The sequence below is a fragment of the Vombatus ursinus genome, unplaced genomic scaffold (genome assembly GCF_900497805.2).
Source record: "Vombatus ursinus unplaced genomic scaffold, bare-nosed wombat genome assembly UNPS02014818.1, whole genome shotgun sequence".
In the NCBI taxonomy this organism is placed as follows: domain Eukaryota; kingdom Metazoa; phylum Chordata; class Mammalia; order Diprotodontia; family Vombatidae; genus Vombatus; species Vombatus ursinus.
The window spans coordinates 43,723,516-43,738,840 of NW_020954596.1; the positions used below are offsets into that span (position 1 = coordinate 43,723,516).

Genomic DNA, 15,325 nt, shown 5'->3' on the forward strand with positions numbered 1-15,325 from the left:
ATTTCTCCCATATATTCTTTTTATGCTTCCAAGTCTTTTTTTTTCATGTTTTCATTATATCTAGACTAAAACAATTCTACATCCTTTTCAAGTTTATGTTTAACCCTTTCTTCTCTAGGAAACTAATCTTTATTAGGTAAAAGTGAGACATATATGATTCCTTCCAAAGCTCTCTGATCCAATGAGTTCTTCTTTTCCCTTTGTCAGTTTTTTCTCCATTATAACTTAGTGTGAAGAAAGGAGATGATTGTAGATTTAGAATTAGGAGGCACCTTAGAAGTCATTTATTTTAGTGCCCTCATTATATAGATAAGGAACCTGAGGCCTAAAGAGGATTAGTGACCTACTCAAGGTCGCACAGGTAATGAGCAGCAACACAGGGATTTGAACCAAGAACCTTTAATGCATTTTTTCTTTTCTTTTCTTTTTTTTTCCCATTGCACTATACTATTTACACTATTCTAGTTGTTTCGTCTTCTGTTTTTTATGTCAACTTGACATAGACTTTTAATTACTCTGGATGAATATTACATTTCAGGGGTTGCATGCCCTGAGGAGGTCAGGAGGAAGTCTGTGACTAGGGTTGGCAGTAATCTCTCTGAGACATGCAGCCTCCCTCATTTTTTCAGTCACCATATTTCTGGTCTCTAAAATAACCTCCATAGGTACCCTGTTTATGGTCAAAGACATGCTCATTGTTTTTCACTGAGCTACCCAGCTTTTCTGCTAGTTTCAGGGCCAGATTTTGCTGGGCTATGGGCTCAGTGTAGTGCATCACCACTGTCTGTGTTGGCTGGTCCAGAAAAGCTATAAGTTCCTCACTAATGATCATTTTACTGATTACAAGGTAACCAGTGGGCAGATTCAGTTGAAATATATCATATAACATCTCCATGCTAAGAGAGCTGTAGACACTACTGAGGCAAAAAGATAGATACATAATGACTCTTCATGGTATGGTATGGTATGGTTGCATGGTATGGACTTTGTTGGCCTCAGAGAACAGATCCAAGACTTTCCTATTCATCTTCTTATTAAAAAATAAAGCTGTGGCAGGTCTTCCAATCACCCAACTTCATGACTTTAAAAACTGCTACTACATGTTCCCTCAATGACTCAGGTAGCCTAAGCAAGGGTTACCAACTACCCACCTACAGTTGGTGATGGAACTGTTGGCTGATCACATATCTCCAGGCATCACTTCCATGGGCCACCATATATGGGATCTTCAGACACAAGGCAGATACCAACTAGACATATTCAAGCAGGTCTAGATTGATATGCAAGTAGAAGGGCACCTAGTATCATTGTTGTACTTTTTTCTGTTCCTGGTTCCACTTCTGCAGTAGATACTGCTGCAGCAACTCCTTAGCGTGGTCATTGGACTGAATGTCCAGGAGGGTTAACAGATCCTGGTAGAAGGTGCAGATGGCCAACTATACCATGGCACAGCAATATAGGATCTACATGGTGATCACCATGGTGCATGGTGAATATTGTCCTGCAGATAGCTCATGAGCATGAGGTTCTGAGGCTGGGAGAGAGAGAGTGAAGAGTATGGTGGTAGATGTGGCAGAAGATTGCACATATTGGAATTCGGTCTGTCTGATCCTTGACATATATGTACTTACACAACCTATCAGTACAGCTGAATCTTCTCTCTCAATTTTAGCCTGATCTTTTTCTGATTTTGAGGACTCTTTAGGAGGAGTAAATTGCCACTGATGAACCTGACAGTCAAACCTGTAGTAGGTATGGAGTATATGGTGAAGGTAGATCTGGCAGATTTCCTCTATTGTTCCTTTTTCCTACAGGTAGCTCTGAACATGCTCAATGATGGCACAGACATGGGCCTCATTCTTGAGATGCTCCATATATTCTTGGGAATAAGGATCTGTTTTATACATAATCTTGGTAAACCCTTTATTCATTCTTTCCACCAGAGTTAGGATACAACCATGAATACAAAGTGACTGCTCAAAGTTATAGGTTCTTACTCTCTTTTAGGATAGTCTCTCCAACAAAGATTTTGGAGTCAGCAAATAATATATCCATCAATTCATTGATGCAATCTAAGCACTCTTGCCACATCTTTGACTTCACATATATGGCCAGGTTGGGGTTGTAGTCAAAGAGGAAAGCAATGATGATGAATTTGATCTTAAAAAATCACTCCTTTCCCTACATTATTTTCTGCTGCGATGTGAACCAGAAGTCATAGCAGCTTAGTTTGGGTTTCACGATCACTACTTTTTGGCCATGAGCTTGCAGAATCTCATTCATCTTCTTAACCATAAGTATATAGGTAATTTCTGTTCCTTTGACAAACATTTTAGGCTTTACAAGTGATGACCATCTTTGAAAGCTCTCTCATTCCCTGCCTTCATTATCCTCCTCTTCATCATCATTTAGGAGCTTGGATTTACAGTTACACTTTTTCTTGGCTTTGTCCCCTTGTTTCTTCTCTGCATTCTCTTTGTCTATGATGCTTTCTCTTTTTTAATGAATTTGGAAGCCAACAAGGTGTATTTTCCAGTATTCTCCTCTGAGTCACAGTCTGAGGAAATGGAATCTGAACCCCAGTTTTCATCATCTTCCGAATCCTCAGGAGTCCTCATTTTCATCCTCTGTCTTCTTAATGAACTTGAATCTTTCCCCAGATGGTGTCTCATTCTTTTTCTTCAGGAAACTTGTGGCACTGAGGCCATCCTCATCCTCACCTGAAGAGGAAGAAACTTCCGAGTCCTCCTCATTTTTATTAGCATTCTCTTCTGCAGACTAGTCAGGGTTCTGCTTATAGTTGCTGATTAGGGCTTCATAATCCCAATTATAGTTATGTCTTCTCATGCAAAGGACTCAAAGCCTTTGTGTTGTTCTTGTTCATCTTTTTTTCTTTTCTTGTCCTACTATAGCTCTTTGAAATAGTCCTCCAGATTGGCCAGGATGCAGGTGGAGAATGAGGGGACACCTGCTTTGTCCACAATGGTCTTGGCCTTTCCAAATGCCTTTCTGAGAGCTCAAATTCCTCAAGACATTTAGTGACCTCCTGAATTTTAGTGGCGTTCTTGATGGGCTGGATAAGGTTGGTCAGCTCCTCAAACCTTCTGTCCTTGGAACTTCAAACAACACACTTAGTGTCCTGCTCCTCTTCACTCAGCAGCAATGGCTGTTTGCTCTAGTTGCCCTGTACAATTTTGGGTGCCAGATCCTCCCTAGATAGGGAAAATTTGGACTCACTGTCTGAGTCAGTGGTGAAAAACTATGATGTGGAGGTTGAAACTCAGGGGGCAACAGATTGGGTGGGACATGGACATGGGCCAGATCAGGTGCTGGAAGAAGATTGCCTTGCATAGACATAAAAATATCTAAACCTATCACTTATTAGCCAAACATTCATAAGAAAGTCATTTACTTATCTGATCTTCAGTTTAATAATCTCTAAAATGGGAATAATAATATCTGTGTCATTTAACTTTCAGGACTGCTTGTGAAGATCAAATGATATAGCAAATATGAAAATATTTTGAATTATAAAAAAAACTTGAATTGAAATAAGGATGGTCTCAGTGCCACAAGTTTCCTGAAGAAAAAGAATGAGACATCATCTGGGGAAAGATTCAAGTTGAGTTATATATTTTGAAATAGATTATTATTGTCTATATATGGTTTACTTCAGGACAGATACCGTGTCATTTGTATTTTATAAAAATACTTAACAAAAGCTTTTTGTATCATTTGTACAGATATTTTTGTGGCAGCACTATTTGTGGTAGAAAAGAACTGGAATCAAAGTGGGTGCCTATCATTTGAAGAATGGCTAAACAAATTGTGGCACATGAATATAGCGGAATATTATTGAACCATAAGCAAAGATGACTATAAAGGATTCAGAGGAACTTAAGAAGGCTTATATGAAATAATGCAGAGTGAAATGAAAAGAATCCAGAGAGGCATTTATAATTCAGTATAGCTCATAGTATAAAATAGAACAAATATGAAAGACTTCAGAACTCTAATCAACACAGTGACCAAACATGATTTCAAGAGACCAATGAGGTATGCCTCCCAAAACTTGGCATAGTGGTGATGAATGAATGAAGGAAGGAAGGAAGGAATGAAAAAATTAGTGAATGAATGAAAATTATTATATACCGACTCTGTGTCAAGCCCTGAGCTAAGTGTTAGAGATATCAATGAAGCTGTTGGAACAGGTATAAAGTGTGAGATAGCAGGGACAACAGTTATTTAGCAAAATAATGATAACAGCTGCATGCAAGCTGTTAATAGAGAATATTTTCAACATCCTGATAAGTATTATTAGGCTGCTGAACAAATCAGAGCCCAGGGCTATACTTTCTCCTGAGATGTATTCCTTTTTCAGGGTGACACATTTCAAGCATATATTTTTATAATCAGAGCATCTCTTATCTCAAACTTGAAAGTTGCCAATGAAAAATATATGTCTAACACCCCTAAAACTGTCCTTCAGATAAAACTATGTCACCAACTATGATAAATGTGAATGAGAAGAAAAAGGGTTTCTACAGACAATTGACCCATCTCGTCAAGGTAGTGACAAAATCAGACTTATAGATCTCTGTAGGAAACTTGGTGCCACTTCACAAGACCTCTCTGGTTCAGGAAGCGATTATTGTTGGAAAGAATTATTGTTCAGTTAATTGGCTAATGCATTAGATTGTCATCACCAACAAATCTTTAACATTATGAGCAAGAAGACAAATTTCTGTTTGGACCCATGATCTAAACCAGAGAGATCTATCTGTCCTTTTTCTAAATTTCTACAGCATTTATGACAAGTACCTTACAATTTAGTAGCTGTTTTTATACCCTGTTGTGATATGTTTTGAAAATTTCTCATGTATGTGTCTTATTTCCTTAAGTTTTTTCACCATGTTAGTGACCACAATGGACATTATTTTCTGTAGCACTCTGCAGAAAGTTATATACCAAGAGAGATTTAATGAGCTTTTGTATGATTGCTGTATTAAAGATATTTTTAGGTGTCACAGGTCTTCTTGCCTGAAGTGTCTCTCCACTCCATTCTATCATCCACTCACTCAGCTGTCAAATTAATTTTCCAAAGCACAAATCTGAATATGCACAGCCATATTCAATAAAGTCCAGTGACTCTTTCTCACCTCCAAGATCAAATCTAAAATCTTCTGTTTGGCATTCAAGACCCTTCACAATCCAGCCCCCTTCTACCTTTGTAGTCTTAAACCTTGATCAGCTTCCTCCTCCTGCACAACACCCTCTCTACCCCCAATGTACTCTGCAGTCCAATGCCACTGGCCTCCTTTTTTTGTTCCTCAAGCAAGTCACATCATCTCCAGACTCCAGGCATTTTCAGGCTGTCCTTATGCCTGAAATTCTCTCTCTCTCTCATTATCCCTAACTTCTGGCTTCCCTGGCTTCTTCAAGTCCCAGTTAAAACCCCACCTTCTAATCCTTTTCTGATCCCCCTTAAGGATACTGCCTTCCCTTTATTAACTCAAATTTGTCCTGTATATATTTCATTTGTACATAGGGGCTTGCATATTGTCTCCCCCATTAGACTGTGAGATTCTCGAGAACAGGGACTGTCTTTTGCCTTTTTTAAAAAACTCCCAGCACTTAGCACAGTGTCTGGCACATTGCTATCACTTAATAAATACTTATTGACAGAATTTCTGACATAAGATTTTGAGCTAGAAGTGACCTTAGCAATAATCACTTCACAACCTTATTTTACAATTGAGGAAAAACAAGCCTTTTTATTTAAATCGTTGTATCAATTGGACCTGAAGAATATAGGGATCATTACTGTGTCTTGGCCCATACAACCAAAATTTATGACATTTTAAGTTGTTTTAAATGCTATCAATACTATTCAGAGAACACAAGCAAACATGGAAAATGGAAACATCATCCAGGAATGTCTTGATGTCTCAAAGATTATCTTGTTTAAGAACATCCCTGTCACAAGTATCAAGTAGATAGGGTGTCCCTTGATACTACTTTTAGAAAGAATTGAAAAATATTTCTGTCTTCCCCAATACTTTTAGCATATAAAGACTAAATGTCAGAAACCAATTAAAGCAAGCTTAAAAAAACATAATAATCATAACATTTGCAAATTTGGAAATATTTAACCAAAGAAATAGATTCAAAGCAACATGGTAGTATGGCATGGTAAGTAAAAAGGTAGCTTTGGATTCAAGAAGATCTGAGTTCAAGTCCTCCTTGTGAAACACTTTACCTAGATGACCCTATGGAAGTCACAACCTCTGAGGGACACTAGGATATTTTCTAAGATTATACATTGCAAGTGAGTTGATAATTTGCTCCCACACTTGAAATTGCCCACAGAGGTGAAATCATAGACCCTTAACAATTAGGTGAATAAATGTATACTTAGAAAGAAATGGGTAGGCAGATGTTTATTGCTACCAATGAAAGTAGAAATTAACTCTTTCAATGGTAAAACATATGCACATGTAGGATTATAGTATTAGAGATTCAAAGATGGAAGAGACCTTAAAGATCACTGATCCTAATCCCCTCATTTTACAGATGTGGAAACTAAGGCTCAGAAAGTTTAAGTGACTTACCTGTGGTTACACAGCTACTGAGTATCTGAAGCAAGATTTGAACCTAGGTCTTCTGGATTCTACTCCCACCACTCGATCCACCATGTTACAGTATTTTTTTTATGTTGCTTAAGAGAGGAATCTCATGAAAAAAGGTGTTTTATTTTTCCTTTCAGAAATAAACACATGTGTTTGCTATTGTTTAGTCGTTCAGTCATGTCCAACTCTTTGTGATCTGGTGGTCCACACTGCCCATGGGGTTTTCTTGGCAAAGATACTGGAGTGACTTGCCATTTTCTTTTCCAATAGATTAAGGCAAATAGAGGTTAAGTGACTTGTCCAAGGTCACATGGCTAGTAAATGTCTTTGTCCAGATTTGAACTTTGATCTTCCTGACTCCAGACCTATTGCTCTATCCACTGAGCCATCTTGCTGCCCCTATGTTCGCTATTACAATGGTATAATTTGGGAAATTTTTAGTGCTATTAATAGATCCTTAAGGAATGAATGGACAAATGGGGGATGAAGGGAAGGACAGTAAGTATTATAGGATTATCATAGTGTCCTAAGAATGATAAGGAGTTATAAGGAATATAGCAGCAACTTTCCTTACTACTACATGAAGAAGCCCCCAGGAAACTAAAACCTTTGAGTCATCCTGACTGAATAAAAACATCAGTAATGGCCTATAATTCAGTGGTATAAAACTCAAATAGAAAAGATCCCAAAGGCTGCATGTTGACCTAGAAAATCACATATTAATATCATCTATATTAAATTGTATTTTTGTTTGTTAGTTAAACATATACCAATTATATTTTAATCTGATTCAGAACCACATTCAAGTTTGAAACCTTTGTGCCCTTTTCCCAGCTATCAGGGAGCATAGATATTAACTCAGAGACAATTTTCCCTATGTCTCTCTCTCCCCTTCCCTGCCCCTCCCTGCCACACATTAGTCAGGAGCAGTTGCAAAACTTACACAGCCTATGTCTGACCTCTCTTGGACCCTGCCCACAATGCTTCATCCTACTGGACTCAGAGAAGAACCCTACAAACCTTCCCTCTCCTACAGTGGACACCAATTCGATCCAGGTCAGTAGTAGACTACTCTGTGTATATTCATCCTCCCGACCATCCCTGTACTGTGTGAGTATCACCCCTTTGCCCATCATACTTTCTCTCAGTCTGCTTCTCTCGTTCTGGGCTTTATGGGCTTTTTTGCTCACTGGTTTTGTGACTCCCAGCCATTCTAGGTCTCTTCTTAGAAACATGAGCTGTTGTCCAAGGTAGTGACTGGCAATTATGTAGCCACATCTAATTGCCAAGTCTTTGACTTAGGGAATAATTGGTCATCATAAGCCCTAATGCCAGAATTTTCACTAGAGACTCCAACCCTAACTGTGCCCCTCAGGTTTTTCTACTTGGCAACATAAGTGAAGGATAAGGGAGATTTCTGCCTTTCCTTTGTTCAGGACTTTAGTATTGTGAACCAGTCTGAGTTTGCATTAATATGGGAGTCAAAATATAAAGGCACACTGTATTTAAAAGGAAAACAAATTGTTTTCATATTCTTGATAGCAGACACTCATCTTTCTTCTTCAGTGTTAACACTGGAGAAGGAGCTAGCCAGCTCCATTCAACAGTAAAAAAGCAACCAGTAGTCTGTGTCTTATTCGTGAAACATAAATGAGGATAACATTTCCCCCAAAACTGAAACTGATTACCCCAGGAAAACATTACAAACAAGGTATCTTTTGAAGTTTAACCATAAAGGAAAAGCTGACTTTAGCCAGAAGTCACATAGCAAACACAAAAAGGCAACTCTGATCACCAGAGGAGAACAACATTTTGAAGGCTGGTTGAAATAGGCAACACACGTTTACCTGCATGGCAAGAAATCTGCTGAACAAAACAACTTTCACAATGCTTTTGGAATGGTTCACAGCCTTAGGGAAATACAAACACACAATGAAGGGCTTGGGAATCAACCAAAAACTGTAATCATGAGTACAAGATAAATGATACTGAAAAAGAGAAACTCTGTTAAAAATATTGTAATGGAATCAACCCTGAGCAGCATAAAAATTGGAGCTCTCAAGGAGCCAAGAGGGAAAAATCAATAGTTGATTTCACAGTAGAATGGTTCTGCCTCAATCAATCACCAATAAATAGATGATAGATATAAATATCAATCAATCAAATAAACATTTATTAAATGCCTACTAGCATTATATGCCAGGCACTGGACTAAACACTGGGGATACAAAAAAAGAAAAGTAAAAAATAATTTCTGCCCTCAAGGAGCATTTCTTTCTCATATATTTTTGTGAGGTTACTCCATTTTTCCCTTCTCCTCCACTTCTCACAAAATCATAAATTTATAGCAGGAAATGGCTTTAGAAATCATTTAGTATAACCCCATCAATTTACAGATGAGGCAACCAAGTCCTAAGGAAATTAAGTGATTTGCCCAAGTTCATATAGATAATACATGGCAGAGCCAGGATATAAATTGAGGGCCTCTGATGCTAACCTTTGCACTGTTCTACCATGTTTCAGGACCTTTTAAATATTCTTCTTCATGATTTTTCCCTACAGACCAGAGTGTCAATAAGATTATACATATGTAAATTATCTTACTTTATATAACATAAGTTCCTCTGAAATGCATTTTGTCTAATATGCTGATATGATGAATCTTAAATTGAGGTACAATTGCATCAGATATACATTATTCCAGAGTCACTCACCAAGGGAATTATGTTAGCATTAGTTAGCAAAGAAGAAAATAGTTTGAACCTTCAATTGCTTGAACAACGTTTATCTTCCAGGAGTACAACATAGACCTTCATTTTATGAAAGCAAAGCCAAACCACTTAGCCTTCCTTTTTTGTCAAAAGTAATCTGGGAAAATCTATAGTCATTTCTCACTTGGAGTTGCCCACTTAGTAATAAAAATACAATGTTAAAATTCAACAGTTTCTCAGATAAGCAATGAGTCCTTGCTGAAATAGTTGCCCAGCTTAAAAAAAAAAAGTTGCTCTATGAATTCTTTTTAATTCTTCTTATTTCAGTTAAGTTTAATTCAATTAAGCAAGCTATCACTGAATACCTTCTTTCTGCCATGCACTGTGAGAATACATAGACAAAACTAAGCAGTATCTGCCCTCATGGAGCTTATATCCAAGTAAGGAGAAACAACATGTACACAGATAAGTAAATTCAAAATAAATACAAAATGATTACAAGATAATTTAGTAAATACAAAATACTTTGATATTCTTTGGACAGATCATACTCCATGCCCATCCTCACACCCCCCCAACACCCTTCCTCCATGATTTGCAAATTAAAAACCTTAGAGGTTCAAAAAGGACCAATGTTTTCTCTAAACAGCACTCCAATTTAATTTAATGTTTTATTGGCCTAACTTTTAATCCATGAACTTCACCTGAGTCTATGACTTAGACTATTTAATTTTTATGTTGGATGACATCAGGGTTACCCAAAGCAAAGTTCTAACCCCCTTGTTTAATTTTCTTTTAATGGCTCCAAATGGTTCTCTGAATTTTGACCAGTTGAAAGAAAGTGGGCAATTGTTGCATTCTTAGAATTTAGGGCAGAGATCTTATTTTAATACATTCTATTTCTGAAAAAAAGTTTTTAATGAGACTTCTTGATAAATATGCAATCAAATTTCCTCTGTGTCATATGTCAGTTACAAAAAAGTCATAATTCCCAAACCTTTAATAATTCTAATCTTTTAGCTATATAAAACCAAGTCTTCTATGCAACTATTTTTGTGAGGTCTAATATATATTAGATACTCATCTTAAGCCCTATCTATGTATTTTTATATGAATGAAAATATGTTCTATGAATCTCTCATATTTTTCTCATTGGTGGCAAACTATTTTTGGGTTTAACAGACTTTTGTGCATCTAAATCACATTAATTTACCTCCTTCCAAATAACATTTTATAGTTGTCCATGGTGTTAAAGTAATAACAGCTCATGTTCAGATGACATTGAATGGAAAAATCTCATTTGATTCCCCCCATAATCTTATGAGGTAAGGTAAATATGCTTATCCAGATTTAATGGGTTTTCAAGAGGCCAAGTAATGAACCAAATGTCACACACCTGATAAGTAGGAAGGCCAGTAGTTAGAACTGAGCTTTCTGTTGTAAATCCAATGTTACTTCTACTATTCCACAGAAGGCTCCATAAAACTAAGTCACAGGTCTGACATTTTGTAGATAGATTGTGCAGCCTACACTACTATTCAATTATCAAGGTTTTCTTAGTAGAATAAAATGATAAAATATTAATGTTCTTTCTTAGTGGACAATTCTTTGCTTAATTATACGTCCTTGCCTTAACTAAGACTATATACTTTTTTCCAGTACACCAAACAAAACCATATTGGCAGTTTATAAATAGTTAGGTTTGTAAATAAGTGCATACTTTTTCTTTCACCAGGGAATGCCTCTTTATTGCCCGAAATAGAACATCTTCCACTTTCTCCTCTAGGTGGCAGGAAAGAGCTATAAGTTTTCCCATTATTTACTCAGAGACGTTTTTCAAGAAGGGTGAACCCACATAGGGGGGAAAAAGGATTCTTTTGAGTTCACTCCTTAATACTATTGTTGTTTGGTGTATTTCAGTAACATCATGAATACATTTTCCTGAAGGTGCTAAATATTAGCCACCACAGCATTGATAAGTGGATGTCAGGTGCCATAGAGAAAAACACATCATAAAAACAGCATGGCCCCTGTCCTCAGCAGCTTAGCACATCTGATGGGAAGAATAATGAATGTGTTTCCTGATAGACTATTTTTTTTCTTTATGGAAAGAAGCTTAACGAATACAAAGCTCTTTTATATCCTATTCAGTAGTCAGGGTTTATTTAGGTGCATCCTGCAATTTAATATATGCATAACAATATGGCAGGGCAACAGCTGAGCAAGTATTTCTAAATTATATTTTCAAAACAAATATAATATTTATTCAACTTTCCTAATTCTTATTCTTTCAATACTTACAGAGGAAATTATAAAATGCTTTGTTAAATCTCTTCCTCTCTTCCCAAAATTATTTTGTAATTTTACTTACTTTTGTGTATTTGGTATTTTCTTCTGTTTATACATTTCCTCTATTACCCTGTTCCCCCCCCCCCAACTCAGAATAGAATGTAAACTCCTTTTGGGCAAGGACAATTTTGTTTTTGTCAGAGGATCATAAGATTATAGATTTGGTAGCTGGAAAAGGCCTTGGGGGTCATTGAGTCCAAGCCCTTCATTTTAAAGAATTAGAAAGATTTAAGTAGTTCACCCAGTCTTGCCCTACTAGTATTTGTGAAGGGATTTGAACTCAATTCTTCATGACTCCTAGTTTCTCAATGCCATAGTTGGCAAGATGATTTTTTAGGTCAATGATTCTGTACTATTTTTATCTCTACCAGTGACTCTCTACTATTTTTTTCTCAGTTGAATATCTGTTTGGAATTTAAAGTCCTTTTTTTTTCATTCTACAATCCAGTCAAACTGGTCTAAATGCTCTTCCTCACAGGCAACATTACATCTTCAGTCTTTTTGGCTTTGTCAAGTTACTTCCACACCTAGGTTTTTTTTTTTTTGACATTCACCTTCAGAAGGTAAAATGTTACTTGAAATCATGATCATTTCTTTAAAAAACCCATTAGTTATCTATTGGGGTAGCTAGATGGCACAGTAAATAGGGTGCTAGGCCTATAGCCAGGAAGACCTGAGTTCAAATCTGGTCTCAGACATTTAGTAGCTGTAGGAACAATTGTAAAGTACTTAGCAGTGTCTAGTACATAGTAAGTACTATATAAATGCTAGCAATTGTGATTATTGCATATGGTTTTATCTAAACCATTTTTTAATGTAAAAAATATAACTCATCTTGTATCCTATTAGGAGGTATGTGTTTCATCATTAGTCCTCTGGAATAATGGATATTATATTGATCATAATTCTGATATCTTTAAAAGTTGTGTTTTTACAATGTTGTTATTGTACAAATTATGCTCTTGGTTCTGGTCATTTTATTCTTCATTAATATATAAAAGTCTTTCACATTATTAATTTTTAGAATATTGATATTATAGTATCAATTGTTCTTTTGGTTCTACTCACCTCACTCTTCATTGTTTCATAAAAGTCTTTCCATGTCAATTTGAAATCATCTACTTTCTCATTTCTTATAGCATGATAGTATTCTATCATAATCACATACCAAAATTTATTCAGCCAGTCATTTCTCAAATGATGGGAATCCCTTTAATTTCAGTTGTTTGTTTGTCACAACAAAAAGAGCTTATATGTGTATATGCATATGTGTGTGTATATATAAGAGTGTGCGTGTATAGGTATATGTGTATATACGTATAGGACCTTTTCTTAATTCTTTGATCTCTTTTGAGTACAGATCTAGTAATGGAATAGTTGGGTCAGAGGATATAAACTGTTAAATAACATTTGGTATATAATTCCAAAATGCTGTCCAGAATTGTCATCCCTATTCTCAGGTCCACCAACAGGGCATCAAAATGTCTGTTTTTCCATAATCTCTCTAATATTTATAATTTTCCTTTTTTTTGGTAATCTTTGCCAATATGATGGGTGTGACGTAGAATTTCAGAATTTCTTTCATCTGAATTCCTCTAATTAGTAGTAATTTGGCACATTAAAAATATGACTATAGATAATTGGGGTTTCTTCATCTGAGAACTTTTTTTCATATCCTGGTACCATATATCAGTTGGGGAATGGCTCTTATTCTCATAAATTTGAATCAGTTTCTTATAAATCTCAGTGATGTTTATCAGAGAAACTTAAAGATTTTTCCCAGTGATTCATTTCCCTTTGAATTATAATTTTATTGGATTTGATTCGCAAAACCTTTTTTTAATGTTAGGTAGTCAAAACTACTCATTTTATCTTCTATGATCCTCTTTATTACTTATTTGGTCATCAACTTTTCTTCTTTTCAGAGATCTGATGGGCATTTTTCCATGTTTCTCTATAATTTTCTCATGATGTGACTTTTAATATTAAGGTCACCTATCTATCTGAAGCTTATCTTGGTATAAGAAGTCCATATATGTGTATGTATATATTATATACCTATGTATATATACATATATGCCTATACATAATATATCCATATATCCATATTTCCTTTGGTAGTTTAGAGGAGGCCAAACTGTAACACTTTTATGGGTAACTAAGTTACTATAGTTAAAAAAATGTGTGTGTGTGTATGTGTGTATGTAACTCTCATATTGTTCATTCAATCTTGTCTACATGACAGTCTGGGTGATTATGTGTGTCTAGAATTATACTCAATATGACAGTAACAACTTGGTTGGGGCATGGGGAAAAAAAAAAGATGAAACTGCCTATTTGAAATCACACAGACTAAAAATGTTAATGTAACAGATTTTCTTTTTCTGAATACACTCAAAATGTTTATGTATATAGTCATCTCCATTGTATTAGAGATGATTATTTTTCATTGCTCATACATGAAAAGCTTAGTCTTTCAGCAATGTCTACTGAAAATCTACTCCCAATGAAAGGAGAATCACATACAATAATAGTATGTCTATACAATGATAAATACAGTAATTAAAAGGAATTGCCAACCATAGCATCTAAATGTTTACAAATATGTAAATATTTGATAAACTGACATAATATGAAGATGATGTGGGTATTTAATTTCACATATCTTTAGACATGAAACAAGTTTTTTTTTCTTTATATAGCCCAAATGATCGATAAATTAAGTATCAATTAACAAGATTTAGTAAGTACTTACCATGTGTGAGGCACTGTTAGGCTCTGGGGATAAAAAAGAAAAGGAAAATAAATTTTCTTTGCCCTCAAGAAGCTTATATTCTACATACATTTAGAATAATAAATCTGATATTGTTGATAGTCAAATTAGTATAAACTTCCTTGAAAACTATTTGATATTATCAAATGTTTGATTTTAATATAGCCTGGCATTTCCCCACAAAATTTAATTCATGAAATTAATACATAGTCATCTAGCATTTTGTTCGGTGGTGCCAAACTCAAATAGAAACAACACTACTAAACTGTACCTAAAAGATCCCTGCAGGCTGCAAATTGACTTAGAAAAGCACATATCAACATTATCTATGTTCCACCATATTTTATTTACTTATTTCCTAAGTACATTTGATTTGGTTTGCCAATTGCTGTGGGAGTTTAGGCCCATTGTCTGTGTTTGACAACTCTGAATTGATTTGTACCACTCCAATGGCCTTAGTTATTGCTTTGCATCATAGTTATTCATGTTTATAACCTTTTCTCCTAAGTTATTTGAGGGCAGAAGCTCTGCCTAGGAAATTTTTGTAATGCTCAAAGAATCTTGTATATAGCCTTGCATTCAGTTTAAAAAAAATATTGAATGAATAGAAAATGTTGGACAATTATCTTTTGCTTTGAGTTTCCTTCTTCAGGGAACTAGAACAAAATACACAAGTAAACTGAATATTCAAACATCATAGATTTAGGGATCTTAGTTGTCACCTAGTCTAACTTCCTCATTTTGCAAATGAGGAAACTAATAGCTTTTTTTATTCCTAAATCATTTAGACACATAACGGTACTTTACCTTTCCACCTCCCTCAGTAGCTGTGGGACCCGAACTTTAATCTCCTAAATGAAAGT

At 35.6% G+C, this 15,325-nt stretch overlaps 1 pseudogene; it reads right to left on the reverse strand.

The window, feature by feature from the left end:
• Nucleotides 1-625: 625 nt before the first annotated feature.
• LOC114023801 lies at nt 626-8,482 on the reverse strand (annotated as a pseudogene).
• Between the last annotated feature and the right edge of the window lie 6,843 nt (nt 8,483-15,325).